At 55.8% G+C, this 27,110-nt stretch overlaps 1 protein-coding gene and 1 non-coding gene across 15 annotated transcripts in view; both read right to left on the minus strand.

Moving 5' to 3' along the window:
• LOC138473332 (deleted in malignant brain tumors 1 protein-like) overlaps window positions 1-27,110 on the minus strand; it is a 678,824-nt gene that overhangs the window by 538,032 nt on the left and 113,682 nt on the right. The window lies entirely within an intron of this gene.
• LOC138475008 (small nucleolar RNA SNORA69) lies at window positions 561-684 on the minus strand. Its single transcript, XR_011269211.1, has one exon. It is a non-coding gene; the product is annotated as a small nucleolar RNA SNORA69 (small nucleolar RNA).

A 27,110-nucleotide genomic window follows, 5' to 3' on the forward strand; every position in this document is an offset into this window, starting at 1 on the left:
TCCTGCGCCAGAACCCCCATGTTGCCTCGGCTCTGCCATGTCTGGGCTCTCGGAGATACAGGGGTTCACCTGAAATGATCTTTACTTTCCCAGGTCACCCCTTCTGAGTAGGCTCCCCGGGGTGATTATTGGTTTAGCCCCAATCTTTTCAAGTCCTCGCCCTCACGTTCTGGTGAGATGTCAAACTGTTGATTGGGATCACAAATGACCATCCTAGGATGGGCAGAACTTATCCCTCTCTGCTCAAGGGAGGGGCTGCTTTCCTAGCAGAGCAGCCTTTCATCTGTATAAAACATTACTAACCCTATGTGTCTCACTACTAGGATTGCTACAACGTTGTAAGTTCCTCTGGCGAAAAGTGTCTTCAGCTTTAGGGTATAGGGGGTATTGCCACCAGGTGTGACTGGATATTGTACCCACCAATGAGCCTTAACAGAATAGAACCGAACCCGCAGTGCTGCCAGGTGGCTTTCGGCCTGGGTCATTCCGAGTAGGGCGGTAAGGGTTAACGGTCACCGGTAACGAGACCGGTGCCGTTAAACCCTTACTGCCCTATTCCGAGTTCCCTTTGCGGGTTGGTACTTAACGCCTGCTTTTAGCAGGCGTTAAAAACCGAACCCGCAAAGTGACTTTGAAGGTAATTACGGTACCGTAATATACGGTACCGTAATTACCTCCTTCCCCATTCCCATTGAGCCCTGTGGGGGCAAGAATGTGAATGGGGAAGGGCCCTGGTGAATGGGGAATTACCGGTCCCTCCAACCTTGGAATGGACCGGTAATTACTCCATTCACCAGGCCGGATTTGGGACGAGTTGGGAGGCAACCGAGGGTTTAAAATGAATATTAAACTTCCCCTAACTCTTATCTTTTGGCACCAATATGGCCGATTATGCCATTAGATATTTGTACAATTTTAAGCCATAATCTGAGAGCCAATTTGCTCTTAAAGGAAGATAATATGGGGAACTCGAAATCCAGTTTCCCGTGTGTGCATATTTTAAGGCTGCCTGCCACTTTAGCTGGAGTGTTGCCATTTCACCCTACACCTGCTTGTGGGCATTATAGACATCGGAAAGAGCGCACGTAGAACCATGTAGACTCACTTAAGATACACAGCCATCCCCTTTAGAATAAAGCTCGTCTGTGATTGGGTGAGCCATTGAGAATGATTACAATAGCCCAGTCTTATACTGTAGGTCGGTCTGCAAATAGAGCCGCTAGGGTGGTGGAGAGGAAATAAGACCCTAGATAGGACACAGCATGGCCAGCAGAAGCCAAGCCTCACTCAGAAACAGCAGCAATGCGAGCTTCACTCAGAAGCACAGCCTGGCACAGCATGGCACAGCATGGTCAGCAGAAGTCAAGCTTCACTCAGAAACAGCAGCAATGCGAGCTTCACTCAGATGCACTGCCTGGCACAGCATGGCACAGCATGGTCAGCAGAAGTCAAGCTTCACTCAGAAACAGCAGCAATGCGAGCTTCACTCAGATGCACTGCCTGGAACAGCATGGTCAGCAGAAGCCCAAGCCTCACTCAGAAACAGCACCAATGTGAGCTTCACTCAGAAGCACAGCCTGGCACAGCATGGCACAGCATGGCACAGCATGGGCAGCAGAAGCCAAGCCTCACACAGAAACAGCAGCAATGCGAGCTTCACTCAGAAGCACAGCCTGGCACAGCATGGCACAGCATGGCACAGCATGGTCAGCAGAAGCCAAGCCTCACTCAGAAACAGCAGCAATGCGAGCTTCACTCAGAAGCACAGCATGGCACAGCATGGTCAGCAGAAGCCAAGCCTCACTCAGAAACAGCAGCAATGCGAGCTTCACTCAGAAGCACAGCCTGGCACAGCATGGCACAGCATGGTCAGCAGAAGCCCAAGCCTCACTCATAAACAGCAGCAATGCGAGCTTCACTCAGACGCACAGCCTGGCGCAGCATGGCACAGCATGGCACAGCATGGTCAGCAGAAGCCAAGCCTCACTCAGAAACAGCAGCAATGCGAGCTTCACTCAGAGGCACAGCCTGGTGCAGCATGGCACAGCATGGCACAGCATGGACAGCAGAAGCCAAGCCTCACTCAGAAACAGCAGCAATGCGAGCTTCACTCAGAAGCACAGCCTGGCGCAGCATGGCACAGCATAGCACAGCATGGACAGCAGAAGCCAAGCCTCACTCAGAAACAGCAGCAATGCGAGCTTCACGCAGAAGCACAGCCTGGCACAGCATGGCACAGCATGGACAGCAGAAGCCCAAGCCTCACTCAGAAACAGCAGCAATGCGAGCTTCACTCAGAAGCACAGCCTGGCACAGCATGGCACAGCATGGCACAGCATGGCACAGCATGGTCAGCAGAAGCCAAGCCTCACTCAGAAACAGCAGCAATGCGAGCTTCACTCAGAGGCACAGCCTGGTGCAGCATGGCACAGCATGGCACAGCATGGACAGCAGAAGCCAAGCCTCAGTCAGAAACAGCAGCAATGCGAGTTTCACTCAGAAGCACAGCCTGGCACATCATGGCACAGCATGGACAGCAGAAGCCAAGCCTCACTCAGAAACAGCAGCAATGCGAGTTTGACTCAGATGCACAGCCTGGCACAGCATGGCACAGCATGGCACAGCATGGACAGCAGAAGCCAAGCTTCACTCAGAAACAGCAGCCTGGCACAGCATGACAAAGCATGGCACAGCATGGACAGCAGAAGCCAAGCCTCACTCAGAAACAGCGCAATGCGAGCTTCACTCAGAAGCACAGCCTGGCACAGCATGGCACAGCATGGACAGCAGAAGCCCAAGCCTCACTCAGAAACAGCAGCAATGCGAGCTTCACTCAGAAGAACAGCCTGGCCCAGCATGGCACAGCATGGTACAGCATGGACAGCAGAAGCCCCAGCCTCACTCAGAAACAGCAGCAATGCGAACTTCACTTAGAAGCACAGCCTGGCCCAGCATGGACAGCAGAAGCCCAAGCCTCACTCAGACCCAGCAGCAGTGCAAGCTTCACACAGAGGCCCAGCCTGGCCCAGCATGGCACAGCATGGCACAGCATGGACAGCATGGCACAGCATAGCACAGCATAGACAGACAGCAGAAGCAAAGCCTCACTCAGAAACAGCAGCAATGCGAGCTTCACTCAGAAGCACAGCCTGCCACAGCATGGCACAGCATGGCACAGCATGGACAGCAGAAGCCAAGCCTCACTCAGAAACAGCAGCAATGCGAGCTTCACTCAGAAGCACAGCCTGGCACAGCATGGCACAGCATGGCACAGCATGGTCAGCAGAAGCCAAGCCTCACTCAAAAACAGCAGCAATGCGAGCTTCACACAGAGGCACAGCCTGGTACAGCATGGCACAGCATGGACAGCAGATGCCAAGCCTCACTAAGAAACAGCAGCAATGCGAGCTTCACTCAGAAGCACAGCCTGGCGCAGCATGGCACAGCATGGCACAGCATGGACAGCAGAAGCCAAGCCTCACTCAGAAACAGCAACAATGCGAGCTTCACTCAGAAGCACAGCCTGGCACAGCATGGCACAGCATGGACAGCAGAAGCCAAGCCTCAGTCAGAAACAGCAGCAATGCGAGTTTCACTCAGAAGCACAGCCTGGCACATCATGGCACAGCATGGACAGCAGAAGCCAAGCCTCACTCAGAAACAGCAGCAATGCGAGTTTGACTCAGATGCACAGCCTGGCACAGCATGGCACAGCATGGACAGCAGAAGCCAAGCTTCACTCAGAAACAGCAGCCTGGCACAGCATGACACAGCATGGCACAGCATGGACAGCAGAAGCCAAGCCTCACTCAGAAACAACGCAATGCGAGCTTCACTCAGAAGCACAGCCTGGCACAGCATGGCACAGCATGGCACAGAATGGACAGCAGAAGCCCAAGCCTCACTCAGAAACAGCAGCAATGCGAGCTTCACTCAGAAGCACAGCCTGGCCCAGCATGGCACAGCATGGTACAGCATGGACAGCAGAAGCCCCAGCCTCACTCAGAAACAGCAGCAATGCGAACTTCACTCAGAAGCACAGCCTGGCCCAGCATGGACAGCAGAAGCCCAAGCCTCACTCAGACCCAGCAGCAGTGCAAGCTTCACACAGAGGCCCAGCCTGGCCCAGCATGGCACAGCATGGCACAGCATGGACAGCATGGCACAGCATAGCACAGCATAGACAGCAGAAGCAAAGCCTCACTCAGAAACAGCAGCAATGCGAGCTTCACTCAGAAGCACAGCCTGCCACAGCATGGCACAGCATGGCACAGCATGGACAGCAGAAGCCAAGCCTCACTCAGAAACAGCAGCAATGCGAGCTTCACTCAGAAGCACAGCCTGGCACAGCCTGGTACAGCATGGCACAGCATGGACAGCAGATGCCAAGCCTCACTAAGAAACAGCAGCAATGCGAGCTTCACTCAGAAGCACAGCCTGGCGCAGCATGGCACAGCATGGCACAGCATGGACAGCAGAAGCCAAGCCTCACTCAGAAACAGCAGCAATGCGAGCTTCACTCAGAAGCACAGCCTGGCACAGCATGGCACAGCATGGACAGCAGAAGCCAAGCCTCACTCAGAAACAGCAGCAATGCAAGCTTCACTCAGAAGCACAGCCTGGCACAGCATGGCACAGCACGGCACAGCATGGCACAGCATGGCACAGCATGGACAGCAGAAGCCAAGCCTCACTCAGAAACAGCAGTAATGCGAGCTTCACTCAGACGCACAGCCTGGCACAGCATGGACAGCAGAAGCCAAGCCTCACTCAGAAACAGCAGCAATGCGAGCTTCACTCAGAAGCACAGCCTGGCACAGCATGGCACAGCATGGTCAGCAGAAGCCAAGCCTCACTCAGACCCAGCAGCAGTGCAAGCTTCACCCAGAGGCACAGCATGACACAACGTGGCACAGCATGGTCAGCAGAAGCCAAGCCTCACTCAGAAACAGCAGCAATGCGAGCTTCACTCAGAAGCACAGCCTGGCACAGCATGGCACAGCATGGACAGCAGAAGCCAAGCCTCACTCAGAAACAGCAGCAATGCGAGTTTCACTCAGAAGCACAACCTGGCACATCATGGCACAGCATGGACAGCAGAAGCCAAGCCTCACTCAGAAACAGCAGCAATGTGAGTTTCACTCAGAAGCACAGCCTGGCACAGCATGGACAGCAGAAGCCAAGCTTCACTCAGAAACAGCAGCCTGGCCCAGCATGGCACAGCATGGACAGCAGAAGCAAAGCCTCACTCAGAAACAGCGCAATGCGAGCTTCACTCAGAAGCACAGCCTGGCAGAGCATGGCACAGCATGGACAGCAGAAGCCCAAGCCTCACTCAGAAACAGCAGCAATGCGAGCTTCACTCAGAAGCACAGCCTGGCCGAGCCTGGCACAGCATGGTACAGCATGGACAGCAGAAGCCCAAGCCTCACTCAGAAACAGCAGCAATGCGAGCTTCACTCAGAAGCACAGCCTGGCCCAGCATGGACAGCAGAAGCCCAAGCCTCACTCAGACCCAGCAGCAGTGCAAGCTTCACACAGAGGCACAGCCTGGCCCAGCATGGCACAGCATGGACAGCATAAACCAAGCCTCACTCAGAAACAGCAGCAGTGCAAGCTCCACTCAGAAGCACAGCCTGGTCCAGCATGGCACAGCGCGGACAGCAGAAGCCAAGCCTCACTCAGAAACAGCAGCAGTGCAAGCTCCACTCAGAAGCACAGCCTGGCCAGCATGGCACAGCATGGTACAGCATGGCACAGCATGGACAGCAGAAGCCCAAGCCTCACTCAGAAATGGCAGCAATGCGAGCGTCACTCAGAAGCACAGCCTGGCCCAGCATGGCACAGCATGGTCAGCAGAAGCTCAGGCCTCACTCAGAAACAGCAGCAGTACAAGCTCCACTCAGATGCACTGCCTGGCACACCATGGACAGCAGAAACCCAAGCCTCACTCAGAAACAGCAGCAATGCGAGCTTCACTCAGAAGCACAGCCTGGCCCAGCATGGCACAGCATGGACAGCAGAAGCCACGCCTCACTCAGAAACAGCAGCAATGCGAGCTCCACTCAGAAGCACAGCCTGGCCCAGCATGGACAGCAGAAGCCCAAGCCTCACTCAGAAACAGCAGCAGTGAAAGCTCCACTCAGATGCACTGCCTGGCACAGCATGGACAGCAGAAACCCAAGCCTCACTCAGAAATAGCAGCAATTCGAGCTTCACTCAGAAGCACAGCCTGGCCCAGCATGGAACAGCATGGCACAGCATGGCACAGCATGGACAGCAGAAGCCCAAGCCTCACTCAGAAACAGCAGCAATGCGAGCTTCACTCAGAAGCACAGCCTGGCCCAGCATGGCACAGCATGGCACAGCATGGACAGCAGAAGTCCAAGCCTCACTCAGACCCAGCAGCAGTGCAAGCTTCACCCAGAGGCACAGCATGACACAGCATGGACAGAAGCTAAGCCTCCCTCAGAACCAGCAACAGTGCGAACTTCACTCAGAAGCACAGCCTGGCCCAGCATGACACAGCGTGGATAGCAGAAGCCCAAGCCTCACTCAGACCCAGCAGCAGTGCGAGCTTCACTCAGAAGCACAGCCTGGCCCAGCATGGCACAGCATGGACAGCAGAAGCCCAAGCCTCACTCAGAAACAGCAGCAATGCAAGCTTCCCTCGGAAGTACAGCCTGGCCCAGCATGGCACAGCATGACACTGCATGGACAGCGGAAGCCAAGCCTCACTCAGACCGAGCAGCAGTGCAAGCTTCACCCAGAGGCACAGCATGACACAGCATGGCACAGCATGGTCAGCAGAAGCCAAGCCTCACTCAGAAACAGCAGCAATGCGAGCTTCACTCAGAAGCACAGCCTGGCACAGCATGGCACAGCATGGCACACCATGGACAGCAGAAGCCAAGCCTCACTCAGAAACAGCAGCAATGTGAGCTTCACTAAGAAGCACAGCCTGGCGCAGCATGGCACAGCATGGCACAGCATGGACAGCAGAAGCCAAGCCTCACTCAGAAACAGCAGCAATGCAAGCTTCACTCAGAAGCACAGCACAGCCTGGCACAGCATGGCACAGCATGGCACAGCAAGGACAGCAGAAGACAAGCCTCACTCAGAAACAGCAGCAATGCGAGTTTCACTCAGAAGCACAGCCTAGCAAATCATGGCACAGCATGGACAGCAGAAGCCAAGCCTCACTCAGAAACAGCAGCAATGCGAGTTTGACTCAGATGCACAGCCTGGCACAGCATGGCACAGCATGGCACAGCATGGACAGCAGAAGCCAAGATTCACTCAGAAACAGCAGCCTGGCATAGCATGACACAGCATGGCACAGCATGGACAGCAGAAGCCAAGCCTCACTCAGAAACAGCGCAATGCGAGCTTCACTCAGAAGCACAGCCTGGCACAGCATGGCACAGCATGGACAGCAGAATCCCAAGCCTCACTCAGAAACAGCAGCAATGCGAGCTTCACTCAGAAGCACAGCCTGGCCCAGCATGGCACAGCATGGAACAGCATGGAAAGCAGAAGCCCAAGCCTCACTCAGAAACAGCAGCAATGCGAGCTTCACTCAGAAGCACAGCCTGGCCCAGCATGGCACAGCATGGAACAGCATGGACAGCAGAAGCCCAAGCCTCACTCAGAAACAGCAGCAATGCGAGCTTCACTCAGAAGCACAGCCTGCCACAGCATGGCACAGCATGGCACAGCATGGCACAGCATGGACAGCAGAAGTCCAAGCCTCACTCAGACCCAGCAGCAGTGCAAGCTTCACCCAGAGGCACAGCATGACACAGCATGGACAGAAGCCAAGCCTCCCTCAGAACCAGCAACAGTGCGAGCTTCACTCAGAGGCACAGCCTGGCCCAGCATGACACAGCGTGAATAGCAGAAGCCCAAGCCTCACTCAGACCCAGCAGCAGTGCGAGCTTCACTCAGAAGCACAGCCTGGCCCAGCATGGCACAGCATAGCACAGCATGGACAGCAGAAGCCAAGCCTCACTCAGAAACAGCAGCAATGCGAGCTTCACTCAGAAGCACAGCCTGGCACACCATGGCACAGCATGGACAGCAGAAGCCCAAGCCTCACTCAGAAACAGCAGCAATGCGAGCTTCACTCAGAAGCACAGCCTGGCACAGCATGGCACAGCATGGCACAGCATGGCACAGCATGGTCAGCAGAAGCCAAGCCTCACTCAGAAACAGCAGCAATGCGAGCTTCACTCAGAGGCACAGCCTGGTGCAGCATGGCACAGCATGGCACAGCATGGACAGCAGAAGCCAAGCCTCAGTCAGAAACAGCAGCAATGCGAGTTTCACTCAGAAGCACAGCCTGGCACATCATGGCACAGCATGGACAGCAGAAGCCAAGCCTCACTCAGAAACAGCAGCAATGCGAGTTGACTCAGATGCACAGCCTGGCACAGCATGGCACAGCATGGACAGCAGAAGCCAAGCTTCACTCAGAAACAGCAGCCTGGCACAGCATGACACAGCATGGCACAGCATGGACAGCAGAAGCCAAGCCTCACTCAGAAACAGCGCAATGCGAGCTTCACTCAGAAGCACAGCCTGGCACAGCATGGCACAGCATGGCACAGAATGGACAGCAGAAGCCCAAGCCTCACTCAGAAACAGCAGCAATGCGAGCTTCACTCAGAAGCACAGCCTGGCCCAGCATGGCACAGCATGGTACAGCATGGACAGCAGAAGCCCCAGCCTCACTCAGAAACAGCAGCAATGCGAACTTCACTCAGAAGCACAGCCTGGCCCAGCATGGACAGCAGAAGCCCAAGCCTCACTCAGACCCAGCAGCAGTGCAAGCTTCACACAGAGGCCCAGCCTGGCTCAGCATGGCACAGCATGGCACAGCATGGACAGCATGGCACAGCATAGCACAGCATAGACAGCAGAAGCAAAGCCTCACTCAGAAACAGCAGCAATGCGAGCTTCACTCAGAAGCACAGCCTGACACAGCATGGCACAGCATGGCACAGCATGGACAGCAGAAGCCAAGCCTCACTCAGAAACAGCAGCAATGCAAGCTTCACTCAGAAGCACAGCCTGGCACAGCATGGCACAGCATGGCACAGCATGGTCATCAGAAGCCAAGCCTCACTCAGAAACAGCAGCAATGCGAGCTTCACACAGAGGCACAGCCTGGTACAGCATGGCACAGCATTGACAGCAGATGCCAAGCCTCACTAAGAAACAGCAGCAATGCGAGCTTCACTCAGAAGCACAGCCTGGCGCAGCATGGCACAGCATGGCACAGCATGGACAGCAGAAGCCAAGCCTCACTCAGAAACAGCAGCAATGCGAGCTTCACTCAGAAGCACAGCCTGGCACAGCATGGCATAGCATGGACAGCAGAAGCCAAGCCTCACTCAGAAACAGCAGCAATGCAGGCTTCACTCAGAAGCACAGCCTGGCACAGCATGGCACAGCATGGACAGCAGAAGCCAAGCCTCACTCAGAAACAGCAGTAATGCGAGCTTCACTCAGACGCACAGCCTGGCACAGCATGGCACAGCATGGACAGCAGAAGCCAAGCCTCACTCAGAAACAGCAGCAATGCGAGCTTCACTCAGAAGCACAGCCTGGCACAGCATGGCACAGCATGGTCAGCAGAAGCCAAGCCTCACTCAGACCCAGCAGCAGTGCAAGCTTCACCCAGAGGCACAGCATGACACAACATGGCACAGCATGGTCAGCAGAAGCCAAGCCTCACTCAGAAACAGCAGCAATGTGAGCTTCACTCAGAAGCACAGCCTGGCACAGCATGGCACAGCATGGACAGCAGAAGCCAAGCCTCACTCAGAAACAGCAGCAATGCGAGTTTCACTCAGAAGCACAACCTGGCACATCATGGCACAGCATGGACAGCAGAAGCCAAGCCTCACTCAGAAACAGCAGCAATGTGAGTTTCACTCAGAAGCACAGCCTGGCACAGCATGGACAGCAGAAGCCAAGCTTCACTCAGAAACAGCAGCCTGGCCCAGCATGGCACAGCATGGACAGCAGAAGCAAAGCCTCACTCAGAAACAGCGCAATGCGAGCTTCACTCAGAAGCACAGCCTGGCAGAGCATGGCACAGCATGGACAGCAGAAGCCCAAGCCTCACTCAGAAACAGCAGCAATGCGAGCTTCACTCAGAAGCACAGCCTGGCCGAGCCTGGCACAGCATGGTACAGCATGGACAGCAGAAGCCCAAGCCTCACTCAGAAACAGCAGCAATGCGAGCTTCACTCAGAAGCACAGCCTGGCCCAGCATGGCACAGCATGGACAGCAGAAGCCACGCCTCACTCAGAAACAGCAGCAATGCGAGCTTCACTCAGAAGCACAGCCTGGCCCAGCATGGACAGCAGAAGCCCAAGCCTCACTCAGAAACAGCAGCAGTGAAAGCTCCACTCAGATGCACTGCCTGGCACAGCATGGACAGCAGAAACCCAAGCCTCACTCAGAAATAGCAGCAATTCGAGCTTCACTCAGAAGCACAGCCTGGCCCAGCATGGAACAGCATGGCACAGCATGGCACAGCATGGACAGCAGAAGCCCAAGCCTCACTCAGAAACAGCAGCAATGCGAGCTTCACTCAGAAGCACAGCCTGGCCCAGCATGGCACAGCATGGCACAGCATGGACAGCAGAAGTCCAAGCCTCACTCAGACCCAGCAGCAGTGCAAGCTTCACCCAGAGGCACAGCATGACACAGCATGGACAGAAGCTAAGCCTCCCTCAGAACCAGCAACAGTGCGAACTTCACTCAGAAGCACAGCCTGGCCCAGCATGACACAGCGTGGATAGCAGAAGCCCAAGCCTCACTCAGACCCAGCAGCAGTGCGAGCTTCACTCAGAAGCACAGCCTGGCCCAGCATGGCACAGCATGGACAGCAGAAGCCCAAGCCTCACTCAGAAACAGCAGCAATGCAAGCTTCCCTCGGAAGTACAGCCTGGCCCAGCATGGCACAGCATGACACTGCATGGACAGCGGAAGCCAAGCCTCACTCAGACCGAGCAGCAGTGCAAGCTTCACCCAGAGGCACAGCATGACACAGCATGGCACAGCATGGTCAGCAGAAGCCAAGCCTCACTCAGAAACAGCAGCAATGCGAGCTTCACTCAGAAGCACAGCCTGGCACAGCATGGCACAGCATGGCACACCATGGACAGCAGAAGCCAAGCCTCACTCAGAAACAGCAGCAATGTGAGCTTCACTAAGAAGCACAGCCTGGCGCAGCATGGCACAGCATGGACAGCAGAAGCCAAGCCTCACTCAGAAACAGCAGCAATGCAAGCTTCACTCAGAAGCACAGCACAGCCTGGCACAGCATGGCACAGCATGGACAGCAGAAGCCAAGCCTCACTCAGAAACAGCAGCAATGCGAGTTTCACTCAGAAGCACAGCCTAGCAAATCATGGCACAGCATGGACAGCAGAAGCCAAGCCTCACTCAGAAACAGCAGCAATGCGAGTTTGACTCAGATGCACAGCCTGGCACAGCATGGCACAGCATGGCACAGCATGGACAGCAGAAGCCAAGATTCACTCAGAAACAGCAGCCTGGCATAGCATGACACAGCATGGCACAGCATGGACAGCAGAAGCCAAGCCTCACTCAGAAACAGCGCAATGCGAGCTTCACTCAGAAGCACAGCCTGGCAGAGCATGGCACAGCATGGACAGCAGAATCCCAAGCCTCACTCAGAAACAGCAGCAATGCGAGCTTCACTCAGAAGCACAGCCTGGCCCAGCATGGCACAGCATGGAACAGCATGGACAGCAGAAGCCCAAGCCTCACTCAGAAACAGCAGCAATGCGAGCTTCACTCAGAAGCACAGCCTGCCACAGCATGGCACAGCATGGCACAGCATGGCACAGCATGGACAGCAGAAGTCCAAGCCTCACTCAGACCCAGCAGCAGTGCAAGCTTCACCCAGAGGCACAGCATGACACAGCATGGACAGAAGCCAAGCCTCCCTCAGAACCAGCAACAGTGCGAGCTTCACTCAGAGGCACAGCCTGGCCCAGCATGACACAGCGTGAATAGCAGAAGCCCAAGCCTCACTCAGACCCAGCAGCAGTGCGAGCTTCACTCAGAAGCACAGCCTGGCCCAGCATGGCACAGCATAGCACAGCATGGACAGCAGAAGCCAAGCCTCACTCAGAAACAGCAGCAATGCGAGCTTCACTCAGAAGCACAGCCTGGCACACCATGGCACAGCATGGACAGCAGAAGCCCAAGCCTCACTCAGAAACAGCAGCAATGCGAGCTTCACTCAGAAGCACAGCCTGGCACAGCATTGCACAGCATGGCACAGCATGGTCAGCAGAAGCCAAGCCTCACTCAGAAACAGCAGCAATGCGAGCTTCACTCAGAGGCACAGCCTGGTGCAGCATGGCACAGCATGGCACAGCATGGACAGCAGAAGCCAAGCCTCAGTCAGAAACAGCAGCAATGCGAGTTTCACTCAGAAGCACAGCCTGGCACATCATGGCACCGCATGGACAGGAGAAGCCAAGCCTCACTGAGAAACAGCAGCAATGCGAGTTTGACTCAGATGCGCAGCCTGGCACAGCATGGCACAGCATGGACAGCAGAAGCCAAGCTTCACTCAGAAACAGCAGCCTGGCACAGCATGACACAGCATGGAACAGCATGGACAGCAGAAGCCAAGCCTCACTCAGAAACAGCGCAATGCGAGCATCACTCAGAAGCACAGCCTGGCACAGCATGGCACAGCATGGCACAGAATGGACAGCAGAAGCCCAAGCCTCACTCAGAAACAGCAGCAATGCGAGCTTCACTCAGAAGCACAGCCTGGCCCAGCATGGCACAGCATGGTACAGCATGGACAGCAGAAGCCCCAGCCTCACTCAGAAACAGCAGCAATGCGAACTTCACTCAGAAGCACAGCCTGGCCCAGCATGGACAGCAGAAGCCCAAGCCTCACTCAGACCCAGCAGCAGTGCAAGCTTCACACAGAGGCCCAGCCTGGCTCAGCATGGCACAGCATGGCACAGCATGGACAGCATGGCACAGCATAGCACAGCATAGACAGCAGAAGCAAAGCCTCACTCAGAAACAGCAGCAATGCGAGCTTCACTCAGAAGCACAGCCTGCCACAGCATGGCACAGCATGGCACAGCATGGACAGCAGAAGCCAAGCCTCACTCAGAAACAGCAGCAATGCAAGCTTCACTCCGAAGCACAGCCTGGCACAGCATGGCACAGCATGGCACAGCATGGTCATCAGAAGCCAAGCCTCACTCAGAAACAGCAGCAATGCGAGCTTCACACAGAGGCACAGCCTGGTACAGCATGGCACAGCATTGACAGCAGATGCCAAGCCTCACTAAGAAACAGCAGCAATGCGAGCTTCACTCAGAAGCACAGCCTGGCGCAGCATGGCACAGCATGGACAGCAGAAGCCAAGCCTCACTCAGAAACAGCAGCAATGCGAGCTTCACTCAGAAGCACAGCCTGGCACAGCATGGCACAGCATGGACAGCAGAAGCCAAGCCTCACTCAGAAACAGCAGCAATGCAGGCTTCACTCAGAAGCACAGCATGGCACAGCATGGACAGCAGAAGCCAAGCCTCACTCAGAAACAGCAGCAATGCGAGCTTCACTCAGAAGCACAGGCTGGCACAGCATGGCACAGCATGGTCAGCAGAAGCCAAGCCTCACTCAGACCCAGCAGCAGTGCAAGCTTCACCCAGAGGCACAGCATGACACAACATGGCACAGCATGGTCAGCAGAAGCCAAGCCTCACTCAGAAACAGCAGCAATGTGAGCTTCACTCAGAAGCACAGCCTGGCACAGCATGGCACAGCATGGACAGCAGAAGCCAAGCCTCACTCAGAAACAGCAGCAATGCGAGTTTCACTCAGAAGCACAACCTGGCACATCATGGCACAGCATGGACAGCAGAAGCCAAGCCTCACTCAGAAACAGCAGCAATGTGAGTTTCACTCAGAAGCACAGCCTGGCACAGCATGGACAGCAGAAGCCAAGCTTCACTCAGAAACAGCAGCCTGGCCCAGCATGGCACAGCATGGACAGCAGAAGCAAAGCCTCACTCAGAAACAGCGCAATGCGAGCTTCACTCAGAAGCACAGCCTGGCACAGCATGGCACAGCATGGTCAGCAGAAGCCAAGCCTCACTCAGACCCAGCAGCAGTGCAAGCTTCACCCAGAGGCACAGCATGACACAACATGGCACAGCATGGTCAGCAGAAGCCAAGCCTCACTCAGAAACAGCAGCAATGTGAGCTTCACTCAGTAGCACAGCCTGGCACAGCATGGCACAGCATGGACAGCAGAAGCCAAGCCTCACTCAGAAACAGCAGCAATGCGAGTTTCACTCAGAAGCACAACCTGGCACATCATGGCACAGCATGGACAGCAGAAGCCAAGCCTCACTCAGAAACAGCAGCAATGTGAGTTTCACTCAGAAGCACAGCCTGGCACAGCATGGACAGCAGAAGCCAAGCTTCACTCAGAAACAGCAGCCTGGCCCAGCATGGCACAGCATGGACAGCAGAAGCAAAGCCTCACTCAGAAACAGCGCAATGCGAGCTTCACTCAGAAGCACAGCCTGGCAGAGCATGGCACAGCATGGACAGCAGAAGCCCAAGCCTCACTCAGAAACAGCAGCAATGCGAGCTTCACTCAGAAGCACAGCCTGGCCGAGCCTGGCACAGCATGGTACAGCATGGACAGCAGAAGCCCAAGCCTCACTCAGAAACAGCAGCAATGCGAGCTTCACTCACAAGCACAGCCTGGCCCAGCATGGACAGCAGAAGCCCAAGCCTCACTCAGACCCAGCAGCAGTGCAAGCTTCACACAGAGGCACAGCCTGGCCCAGCATGGCACAGCATGGACAGCATAAACCAAGCCTCACTCAGAAACAGCAGCAGTGCAAGCTCCACTCAGAAGAACAGCCTGGTCCAGCATGGCACAGCGCGGACAGCAGAAGCCAAGCCTCACTCAGAAACAGCAGCAGTGCAAGCTCCACTCAGAAGCACAGCCTGGCCAGCATGGCACAGCATGGTACAGCATGGCACAGCATGGACAGCAGAAGCCCAAGCCTCACTCAGAAATGGCAGCAATGCGAGCTTCACTCAGAAGCACAGCCTGGCCCAGCATGGCACAGCATGGACAGCAGAAGCTCAGGCCTCACTCAGAAACAGCAGCAGTACAAGCTCCATACAAGCTCCACTCAGATGCACTGCCTGGCACACCATGGACAGCAGAAACCCAAGCCTCACTCAGAAACAGCAGCAATGCGAGCTTCACTCAGAAGCACAGCCTGGCCCAGCATGGCACAGCATGGACAGCAGAAGCCACGCCTCACTCAGAAACAGCAGCAATGCGAGCTTCACTCAGAAGCACAGCCTGGCCCAGCATGGACAGCAGAAGCCGAAGCCTCACTCAGAAACAGCAGCAGTGAAAGCTCCACTCAGATGCACTGCCTGGCACAGCATGGACAGCAGAAACCCAAGCCTCACTCAGAAATAGCAGCAATTCGAGCTTCACTCAGAAGCACAGCCTGGCCCAGCATGGAACAGCATGGCACAGCATGGCACAGCATGGACAGCAGAAGCCCAAGCCTCACTCAGAAACAGCAGCAATGCGAGCTTCACTCAGAAGCACAGCCTGGCCCAGCATGGCACAGCATGGCACAGCATGGACAGCAGAAGTCCAAGCCTCACTCAGACCCAGCAGCAGTGCAAGCTTCACCCAGAGGCACAGCATGACACAGCATGGACAGAAGCTAAGCCTCCCTCAGAACCAGCAACAGTGCGAGCTTCACTCAGAAGCACAGCCTGGCCCAGCATGACACAGCGTGGATAGCAGAAGCCCAAGCCTCACTCAGACCCAGCAGCAGTGCGAGCTTCACTCAGAAGCACAGCCTGGCCCAGCATGGCACAGCATGGACAGCAGAAGCCCAAACCTCACTCAGAAACAGCAGCAATGCAAGCTTCCCTCGGAAGTACAGCCTGGCCCAGCATGGCACAGCATGACACTGCATGGACAGCGGAAGCCAAGCCTCACTCAGACCCACCAGCAGTGCAAGCTTCACCCAGAGGCACAGCATGACACAGCATGGCACAGCATGGTCAGCAGAAGCCAAGCCTCACTCAGAAACAGCAGCAATGCGAGCTTCACTCAGAAGCACAGCCTGGCACAGCATGGCACACCATGGACAGCAGAAGCCAAGCCTCACTCAGAAACAGCAGCAATGTGAGCTTCACTAAGAAGCACAGCCTGGCGCAGCATGGCACAGCATGGACAGCAGAAGCCAAGCCTCACTCAGAAACAGCAGCAATGCAAGCTTCACTCAGAAGCACAGCACAGCCTGGCACAGCATGGCACAGCATGGCACAGCATGGACAGCAGAAGCCAAGCCTCACTCAGAAACAGCAGCAATGCGAGTTTCACTCAGAAGCACAGCCTAGCAAATCATGGCACAGCATGGACAGCAGAAGCCAAGCCTCACTCAGAAACAGCAGCAATGCGAGTTTGACTCAGATGCACAGCCTGGCACAGCATGGCACAGCATGGCACAGCATGGACAGCAGAAGCCAAGATTCACTCAGAAACAGCAGCCTGGCACAGCATGACACAGCATGGCACAGCATGGACAGCAGAAGCCAAGCCTCACTCAGAAACAGCGCAATGCGAGCTTCACTCAGAAGCACAGCCTGGCACAGCATGGCACAGCATGGACAGCAGAATCCCAAGCCTCACTCAGAAACAGCAGCAATGCGAGCTTCACTCAGAAGCACAGCCTGGCCCAGCATGGCACAGCATGGTACAGCATGGACAGCAGAAGCCCAAGCCTCACTCAGAAACAGCAGCAATGCGAGCTTCACTCAGAAGCACAGCCTGCCACAGCATGGCACAGCATGGCACAGCATGGCACAGCATGGACAGCAGAATTCCAGGCCTCACTCAGACCCAGCAGCAGTGCAAGCTTCACCCAGAGGCACAGCATGACACAGCATGGACAGAAGCCAAGCCTCCCTCAGAACCAGCAACAGTGCGAGCTTCACTCAGAGGCACAGCCTGGCCCAGCATGACACAGCGTGAATAGCAGAAGCCCAAGCCTCACTCAGACCCAGCAGCAGTGCGAGCTTCACTCAGAAGCACAGCCTGGCCCAGCATGGCACAGCATAGCACAGCATGGACAGCAGAAGCCAAGCCTCACTCAGAAAAAGCAGCAATGCGAGCTTCACTCAGAAGCACAGCCTGGCACAGCATGGCACAGCATGGACAGCAGAAGCCCAAGCCTCACTCAGAAACAGCAGCAATGCGAGCTTCACTCAGAAGCACAGCCTGGCACAGCATGGCACAGCATGGCACAGCATGGTCAGCAGAAGCCAAGCCTCACTCAGAAACAGCAGCAATGCGAGCTTCACTCAGAGGCACAGCCTGGTGCAGCATGGCACAGCATGGACAGCAGAAGCCAAGCCTCAGTCAGAAACAGCAGCAATGCGAGTTTCACTCAGAAGCACAGCCTGGCACATCATGGCACAGCATGGACAGCAGAAGCCAAGCCTCACTCAGAAACAGCAGCAATGCGAGTTTGACTTAGATGCACAGCCTGGCACAGCATGGCACAGCATGGCACAGCATGGACAGCAGAAGCCAAGCTTCACTCAGAAACAGCAGCCTGGCACAGCATGACACAGCATGGCACAGCATGGACAGCAGAAGCCAAGCCTCACTCAGAAACAGCTCAATGCGAGCTTCACTCAGAAGCACAGCCTGGCACAGCATGGCACAGCATGGCACAGAATGGACAGCAGAAGCCCAAGCCTCACTCAGAAACAGCAGCAATGCGAGCTTCACTCAGAAGCACAGCCTGGCATAGCATGGCACAGCATGGTACAGCATGGACAGCAGAAGCCCCAGCCTCACTCAGAAACAGCAGCAATGCGAACTTCACTCAGAAGCACAGCCTGGCCCAGCATGGACAGCAGAAGCCCAAGCCTCACTCAGACCCAGCAGCAGTGCAAGCTTCACACAGAGGCCCAGCCTGGCCCAGCATGGCACAGCATGGACAGCATGGCACAGCATAGCACAGCATCGACAGCAGATGCAAAGCCTCACTCAGAAACAGCAGCAATGCGAGCTTCACTCAGAAGCACAGCCTGCCACAGCATGGCACAGCATGGCACAGCATGGACAGCAGAAGCCAAGCCTCACTCAGAAACAGCAGCAATGCGAGCTTCACTCAGAAGCACAGCCTGGCACAGCATGGCACAGCATGGTCAGCAGAAGCCAAGCCTCACTCAGAAACAGCAGCAATGCGAGCTTCACACAGAGGCACAGCCTGGTACAGCATGGCACAGCATGGACAGCAGATGCCAAGCCTCACTAAGAAACAGCAGCAATGCAAGCTTCACTCAGAAGCACAGCCTGGCGCAGCATGGCACAGCATGGCACAGCATGGACAGCAAAAGCCAAGCCTCACTCAGAAACAGCAGCAATGCGAGCTTCACTCAGAAGCACAGCCTGGCACAGCATGGCACAGCATGGCACAGCATGGACAGCAGAAGCCAAGCCTCACTCAGAAACAGCAGTAATGCGAGCTTCACTCAGACGCACAGCCTGGCACAGCATGGCACAGCATGGACAGCAGAAGCCAAGCCTCACTCAGAAACAGCAGCAATGCGAGCTTCACTCAGAAGCACAGCCTGGCACAGCATGGCACAGCATGGACAGCAGAAGCCAAGCCTCACTCAGAAACAGCAGCAATGTGAGTTTCACTCAGAAGCACAGCCTGGCACAGCATGGACAGCAGAAGCCAAGCTTCACTCAGAAACAGCAGCCTGGCACAGCATGGCACAGCATGGACAGCAGAAGCAAAGCCTCACTCAGAAACAGCAGCAATGCGAGCTTCACTCAGAAGCACAGCCTGGCCGAGCCTGGCACAGCATGGTACAGCATTGACAGCAGAAGCCCAAGCCTCACTCAGAAACAGCAGCAATGCGAGCTTCACTCAGAAGCACAGCCTGGCCCAGCATGGACAGCAGAAGCCCAAGCCTCACTCAGACCCAGCAGCAGTGCAAGCTTCACACAGAGGCACAGCCTGGCCTGGCCCAGCATGGCACAGCATGGACAGCATAAACCAAGCCTCACTCAGAAACAGCAGCAGTGCAAGCTCCACTCAGAAGCACAGCCTGGTCCAGCATGGCACAGCGCGGACAGCAGAAGCCAAGCCTCACTCAGAAACAGCAGCAGTGCAAGCTCCACTCAGAAGCACAGCCTGGCCAGCATGGCACAGCATGGTACAGCATGGCACAGCATGGACAGCAGAAGCCCAAGCCTCACTCAGAAATGGCAGCAATGCGAGCTTCACTCAGAAGCACAGCCTGGTCCAGCATGGCACAGCGCGGACAGCAGAAGCCAAGCCTCACTCAGAAACAGCAGCAGTGCAAGCTCCACTCAGAAGCACAGCCTGGCCAGCATGGCACAGCATGGTACAGCATGGCACAGCATGGACAGCAGAAGCCCAAGCCTCACTCAGAAATGGCAGCAATGCGAGCTTCACTCAGAAGCACAGCCTGGCCCAGCATGGCACAGCATGGACAGCAGAAGCTCAGGCCTCACTCAGAAACAGCAGCAGTACAAGCTCCACTCAGATGCACTGCCTGGCACACCATGGACAGCAGAAACCCAAGCCTCACTCAGAAACAGCAGCAATGCGAGCTTCACTCAGAAGCACAGCCTGGCCCAGCATGGCACAGCATGGACAGCAGAAGCCACGCCTCACTCAGAAACAGCAGCAATGCGAGCTTCACTCAGAAGCACAGCCTGGCCCAGCATGGACAGCAGAAGCCCAAGCCTCACTCAGAAACAGCAGCAGTGAAACCTCCACTCAGATGCACTGCCTGGCACAGCATGGACAGCAGAAACCCAAGCCTCACTCAGAAATAGCAGCAATTCGAGCTTCACTCAGAAGCACAGCCTGGCCCAGCATGGAACAGCATGGCACAGCATGGACAGCAGAAGCCCAAGCCTCACTCAGAAACAGCAGCAATGCGAGCTTCACTCAGAAGCACAGCCTGGCACAGCATGGCACAGCATGGCACAGCATGGACAGCAGAAGCCAAGCCTCACTCAGAAACAGCAGTAATGCGAGCTTCACTCAGACGCACAGCCTGGCACAGCATGGCACAGCATGGACAGCAGAAGCCAAGCCTCACTCAGAAACAGCAGCAATGCGAGCTTCACTCAGAAGCACAGCCTGGCACAGCATGGCACAGCATGGACAGCAGAAGCCAAGCCTCACTCAGAAACAGCAGCAATGTGAGTTTCACTCAGAAGCACAGCCTGGCACAGCATGGACAGCAGAAGCCAAGCTTCACTCAGAAACAGCAGCCTGGCACAGCATGGCACAGCATGGACAGCAGAAGCAAAGCCTCACTCAGAAACAGCAGCAATGCGAGCTTCACTCAGAAGCACAGCCTGGCCGAGCCTGGCACAGCATGGTACAGCATTGACAGCAGAAGCCCAAGCCTCACTCAGAAACAGCAGCAATGCGAGCTTCACTCAGAAGCACAGCCTGGCCCAGCATGGACAGCAGAAGCCCAAGCCTCACTCAGACCCAGCAGCAGTGCAAGCTTCACACAGAGGCACAGCCTGGCCCAGCATGGCACAGCATGGACAGCATAAACCAAGCCTCACTCAGAAACAGCAGCAGTGCAAGCTCCACTCAGAAGCACAGCCTGGTCCAGCATGGCACAGCGCGGACAGCAGAAGCCAAGCCTCACTCAGAAACAGCAGCAGTGCAAGCTCCACTCAGAAGCACAGCCTGGCCAGCATGGCACAGCATGGTACAGCATGGCACAGCATGGACAGCAGAAGCCCAAGCCTCACTCAGAAATGGCAGCAATGCGAGCTTCACTCAGAAGCACAGCCTGGTCCAGCATGGCACAGCGCGGACAGCAGAAGCCAAGCCTCACTCAGAAACAGCAGCAGTGCAAGCTCCACTCAGAAGCACAGCCTGGCCAGCATGGCACAGCATGGTACAGCATGGCACAGCATGGACAGCAGAAGCCCAAGCCTCACTCAGAAATGGCAGCAATGCGAGCTTCACTCAGAAGCACAGCCTGGCCCAGCATGGCACAGCATGGACAGCAGAAGCTCAGGCCTCACTCAGAAACAGCAGCAGTACAAGCTCCACTCAGATGCACTGCCTGGCACACCATGGACAGCAGAAACCCAAGCCTCACTCAGAAACAGCAGCAATGCGAGCTTCACTCAGAAGCACAGCCTGGCCCAGCATGGCACAGCATGGACAGCAGAAGCCACGCCTCACTCAGAAACAGCAGCAATGCGAGCTTCACTCAGAAGCACAGCCTGGCCCAGCATGGACAGCAGAAGCCCAAGCCTCACTCAGAAACAGCAGCAGTGAAACCTCCACTCAGATGCACTGCCTGGCACAGCATGGACAGCAGAAACCCAAGCCTCACTCAGAAATAGCAGCAATTCGAGCTTCACTCAGAAGCACAGCCTGGCCCAGCATGGAACAGCATGGCACAGCATGGACAGCAGAAGCCCAAGCCTCACTCAGAAACAGCAGCAATGCGAGCTTCACTCAGAAGCACAGCCTGGCCCAGCATGGCACAGCATGGCACAGCATGGACAGCAGAAGTCCAAGCCTCACTCAGACCCAGCAGCAGTGCAAGCTTCACCCAGAGGCACAGCATGACACAGCATGGACAGAAGCTAAGCCTCCCTCAGAACCAGCAACAGTGCGAGCTTCACTCAGAAGCACAGCCTGGCCCAGCATGACACAGCGTGGATAGCAGAAGCCCAAGCCTCACTCAGACCCAGCAGCAGTGCGAGCTTCACTCAGAAGCACAGCCTGGCCCAGCATGGCACAGCATGGACAGCAGAAGCCCAAACCTCACTCAGAAACAGCAGCAATGCAAGCTTCCCTCGGAAGTACAGCCTGGCCCAGCATGGCACAGCATGACACTGCATGGACAGCGGAAGCCAAGCCTCACTCAGACCCAGCAGCAGTGCAAGCTTCACCCAGAGGCACAGCATGACACAGCATGGCACAGCATGGTCAGCAGAAGCCAAGCCTCACTCAGAAACAGCAGCAATGCGAGCTTCACTCAGAAGCACAGCCTGGCACAGCATGGCACACCATGGACAGCAGAAGCCAAGCCTCACTCAGAAACAGCAGCAATGTGAGCTTCACTAAGAAGCACAGCCTGGCGCAGCATGGCACAGCATGGCACAGCATGGACAGCAGAAGCCAAGCCTCACTCAGAAACAGCAGCAATGCAAGCTTCACTCAGAAGCACAGCACAGCCTGGCACAGCATGGCACAGCATGGCACAGCATGGACAGCAGAAGCCAAGCCTCACTCAGAAACAGCAGCAATGCGAGTTTCACTCAGAAGCACAGCCTAGCAAATCATGGCACAGCATGGACGGCAGAAGCCAAGCCTCACTCAGAAACAGCAGCAATGCGAGTTTGACTCAGATGCACAGCCTGGCACAGCATGGCACAGCATGGCACAGCATGGACAGCAGAAGCCAAGATTCACTCAGAAACAGCAGCCTGGCACAGCATGACACAGCATGGCACAGCATGGACAGCAGAAGCCAAGCCTCACTCAGAAACAGCGCAATGCGAGCTTCACTCAGAAGCACAGCCTGGCACAGCATGGCACAGCATGGACAGCAGAATCCCAAGCCTCACTCAGAAACAGCAGCAATGCGAGCTTCACTCAGAAGCACAGCCTGGCCCAGCATGGCACAGCATGGTACAGCATGGACAGCAGAAGCCCAAGCCTCACTCAGAAACAGCAGCAATGCGAGCTTCACTCAGAAGCACAGCCTGCCACAGCATGGCACAGCATGGCACAGCATGGACAGCAGAATTCCAGGCCTCACTCAGACCCAGCAGCAGTGCAAGCTTCACCCAGAGGCACAGCATGACACAGCATGGACAGAAGCCAAGCCTCCCTCAGAACCAGCAACAGTGCGAGCTTCACTCAGAGGCACAGCCTGGCCCAGCATGACACAGCGTGAATAGCAGAAGCCCAAGCCTCACTCAGACCCAGCAGCAGTGCGAGCTTCACTCAGAAGCACAGCCTGGCCCAGCATGGCACAGCATAGCACAGCATGGACAGCAGAAGCCAAGCCTCACTCAGAAACAGCAGCAATGCGAGCTTCACTCAGAAGCACAGCCTGGCACAGCATGGCACAGCATGGACAGCAGAAGCCCAAGCCTCACTCAGAAACAGCAGCAATGCGAGCTTCACTCAGAAGCACAGCCTGGCACAGCATGGCACAGCATGGCACAGCATGGTCAGCAGAAGCCAAGCCTCACTCAGAAACAGCAGCAATGCGAGCTTCACTCAGAGGCACAGCCTGGTGCAGCATGGCACAGCATGGACAGCAGAAGCCAAGCCTCAGTCAGAAACAGCAGCAATGCGAGTTTCACTCAGAAGCACAGCCTGGCACATCATGGCACAGCATGGACAGCAGAAGCCAAGCCTCACTCAGAAACAGCAGCAATGCGAGTTTGACTTAGATGCACAGCCTGGCACAGCATGGCACAGCATGGACAGCAGAAGCCAAGCTTCACTCAGAAACAGCAGCCTGGCACAGCATGACACAGCATGGCACAGCATGGACAGCAGAAGCCAAGCCTCACTCAGAAACAGCTCAATGCGAGCTTCACTCAGAAGCACAGCCTGGCACAGCATGGCACAGCATGGCACAGAATGGACAGCAGAAGCCCAAGCCTCACTCAGAAACAGCAGCAATGCGAGCTTCACTCAGAAGCACAGCCTGGCATAGCATGGCACAGCATGGTACAGCATGGACAGCAGAAGCCCCAGCCTCACTCAGAAACAGCAGCAATGCGAACTTCACTCAGAAGCACAGCCTGGCCCAGCATGGACAGCAGAAGCCCAAGCCTCACTCAGACCCAGCAGCAGTGCAAGCTTCACACAGAGGCCCAGCCTGGCCCAGCATGGCACAGCATGGACAGCATGGCACAGCATAGCACAGCATAGACAGCAGAAGCAAAGCCTCACTCAGAAACAGCAGCAATGCGAGCTTCACTCAGAAGCACAGCCTGCCACAGCATGGCACAGCATGGCACAGCATGGACAGCAGAAGCCAAGCCTCACTCAGAAACAGCAGCAATGCGAGCTTCACTCAGAAGCACAGCCTGGCACAGCATGGCACAGCATGGCACAGCATGGTCAGCAGAAGCCAAGCCTCACTCAGAAACAGCAGCAATGCGAGCTTCACACAGAGGCACAGCCTGGTACAGCATGGCACAGCATGGACAGCAGATGCCAAGCCTCACTAAGAAACAGCAGCAATGCAAGCTTCACTCAGAAGCACAGCCTGGCGCAGCATGGCACAGCATGGCACAGCATGGACAGCAAAAGCCAAGCCTCACTCAGAAACAGCAGCAATGCGAGCTTCACTCAGAAGCACAGCCTGGCACAGCCTGGCACAGCATGGCACAGCATGGACAGCAGAAGCCAAGCCTCACTCAGAAACAGCAGCAATGCAAGCTTCACTCAGAAGCAAAGCCTGGCACAGCATGGCACAGCATGGCACAGCATGGACAGCAGAAGCCAAGCCTCACTCAGAAACAGCAGTAATGCGAGCTTCACTCAGACGCACAGCCTGGCACAGCATGGCACAGCATGGACAGCAGAAGCCAAGCCTCACTCAGAAACAGCAGCAATGCGAGCTTCACTCAGAAGCACAGCCTGGCACAGCATGGCACAGCATGGACAGCAGAAGCCAAGCCTCACTCAGAAACAGCAGCAATGTGAGTTTCACTCAGAAGCACAGCCTGGCACAGCATGGACAGCAGAAGCCAAGCTTCACTCAGAAACAGCAGCCTGGCACAGCATGGCACAGCATGGACAGCAGAAGCAAAGCCTCACTCAGAAACAGCGCAATGCGAGCTTCACTCAGAAGCACAGCCTGGCAGAGCATGGTACAGCATGGCCAGCAGAAGCCCAAGCCTCACTCAGAAACAGCAGCAATGCGAGCTTCACTCAGAAGCACAGCCTGGCCGAGCCTGGCACAGCATGGTACAGCATTGACAGCAGAAGCCCAAGCCTCACTCAGAAACAGCAGCAATGCGAGCTTCACTCAGAAGCACAGCCTGGCCCAGCATGGACAGCAGAAGCCCAAGCCTCACTCAGACCCAGCAGCAGTGCAAGCTTCACACAGAGGCACAGCCTGGCCCAGCATGGCACAGCATGGACAGCATAAACCAAGCCTCACTCAGAAACAGCAGCAGTGCAAGCTCCACTCAGAAGCACAGCCTGGTCCAGCATGGCACAGCGCGGACAGCAGAAGCCAAGCCTCACTCAGAAACAGCAGCAGTGCAAGCTCCACTCAGAAGCACAGCCTGGCCAGCATGGCACAGCATGGTACAGCATGGCACAGCATGGACAGCAGAAGCCCAAGCCTCACTCAGAAATGGCAGCAATGCGAGCTTCACTCAGAAGCACAGCCTGGCCCAGCATGGCACAGCATGGACAGCAGAAGCTCAGGCCTCACTCAGAAACAGCAGCAGTACAAGCTCCACTCAGATGCACTGCCTGGCACACCATGGACAGCAGAAACCCAAGCCTCACTCAGAAACAGCAGCAATGCGAGCTTCACTCAGAAGCACAGCCTGGCCCAGCATGGCACAGCATGGACAGCAGAAGCCACGCCTCACTCAGAAACAGCAGCAATGCGAGCTTCACTCAGAAGCACAGCCTGGCCCAGCATGGACAGCAGAAGCCCAAGCCTCACTCAGAAACAGCAGCAGTGAAACCTCCACTCAGATGCACTGCCTGGCACAGCATGGACAGCAGAAACCCAAGCCTCACTCAGAAATAGCAGCAATTCGAGCTTCACTCAGAAGCACAGCCTGGCCCAGCATGGAACAGCATGGCACAGCATGGCACAGCATGGACAGCAGAAGCCCAAGCCTCACTCAGAAACAGCAGCAATGCGAGCTTCACTCAGAAGCACAGCCTGGCCCAGCATGGCACAGCATGGCACAGCATGGACAGCAGATGTCCAAGCCTCACTCAGACCCAGCAGCAGTGCAAGCTTCACCCAGAGGCACAGCATGACACAGCATGGACAGAAGCTAAGCCTCCCTCAGAACCAGCAACAGTGCGAGCTTCACTCAGAAGCACCGCCTGGCCCAGCATGACACAGCGTGGATAGCAGAAGCCCAAGCCTCACTCAGACCCAGCAGCAGTGCGAGCTTCACTCAGAAGCACAGCCTGGCCCAGCATGGCACAGCATGGACAGCAGAAGCCCAAGCCTCACTCAGAAACAGCAGCAATGCAAGCTTCCCTCAGAAGTACAGCCTGGCCCAGCATGGCACAGCATGACACTGCATGGACAGCGGAAGCCAAGCCTCACTCAGACCCAGCAGCAGTGCAAGCTTCACCCAGAGGCACAGCATGACACAGCATGGCACAGCATGGTCAGCAGAAGCCAAGCCTCACTCAGAAACAGCAGCAATGCGAGCTTGACTCAGAAGCACAGCCTGGCACAGCATGGCACAGCATGGCACACCATGGACAGCAGAAGCCAAGCCTCACTCAGAAACAGCAGCAATGTGAGCTTCACTAAGAAGCACAGCCTGGCGCAGCATGGCACAGCATGGCACAGCATGGACAGCAGAAGCCAAGCCTCACTCAGAAACAGCAGCAATGCAAGCTTCACTCAGAAGCACAGCACAGCCTGGCACAGCATGGACAGCAGAAGCCAAGCCTCACTCAGAAACTGCAGCAATGCGAGTTTCACTCAGAAGCACAGCCTAGCAAATCATGGCACAGCATGGACAGCAGAAGCCAAGCCTCACTCAGAAACAGCAGCAATGCGAGTTTGACTCAGATGCACAGCCTGGCACAGCATGGCACAGCATGGCACAGCATGGACAGCAGAAGCCAAGATTCACTCAGAAACAGCAGCCTGGCACAGCATGACACAGCATGGCACAGCATGGACAGCAGAAGCCAAGCCTCACTCAGAAACAGCGCAATGCGAGCTTCACTCAGAAGCACAGCCTGGCACAGCA

Source organism: Ambystoma mexicanum, chromosome 8 (genome assembly GCF_040938575.1).
Source record: "Ambystoma mexicanum isolate Mex_15411 chromosome 8, UKY_AmexF1_1, whole genome shotgun sequence".
Taxonomy (NCBI): Eukaryota; Metazoa; Chordata; class Amphibia; order Caudata; family Ambystomatidae; genus Ambystoma; species Ambystoma mexicanum.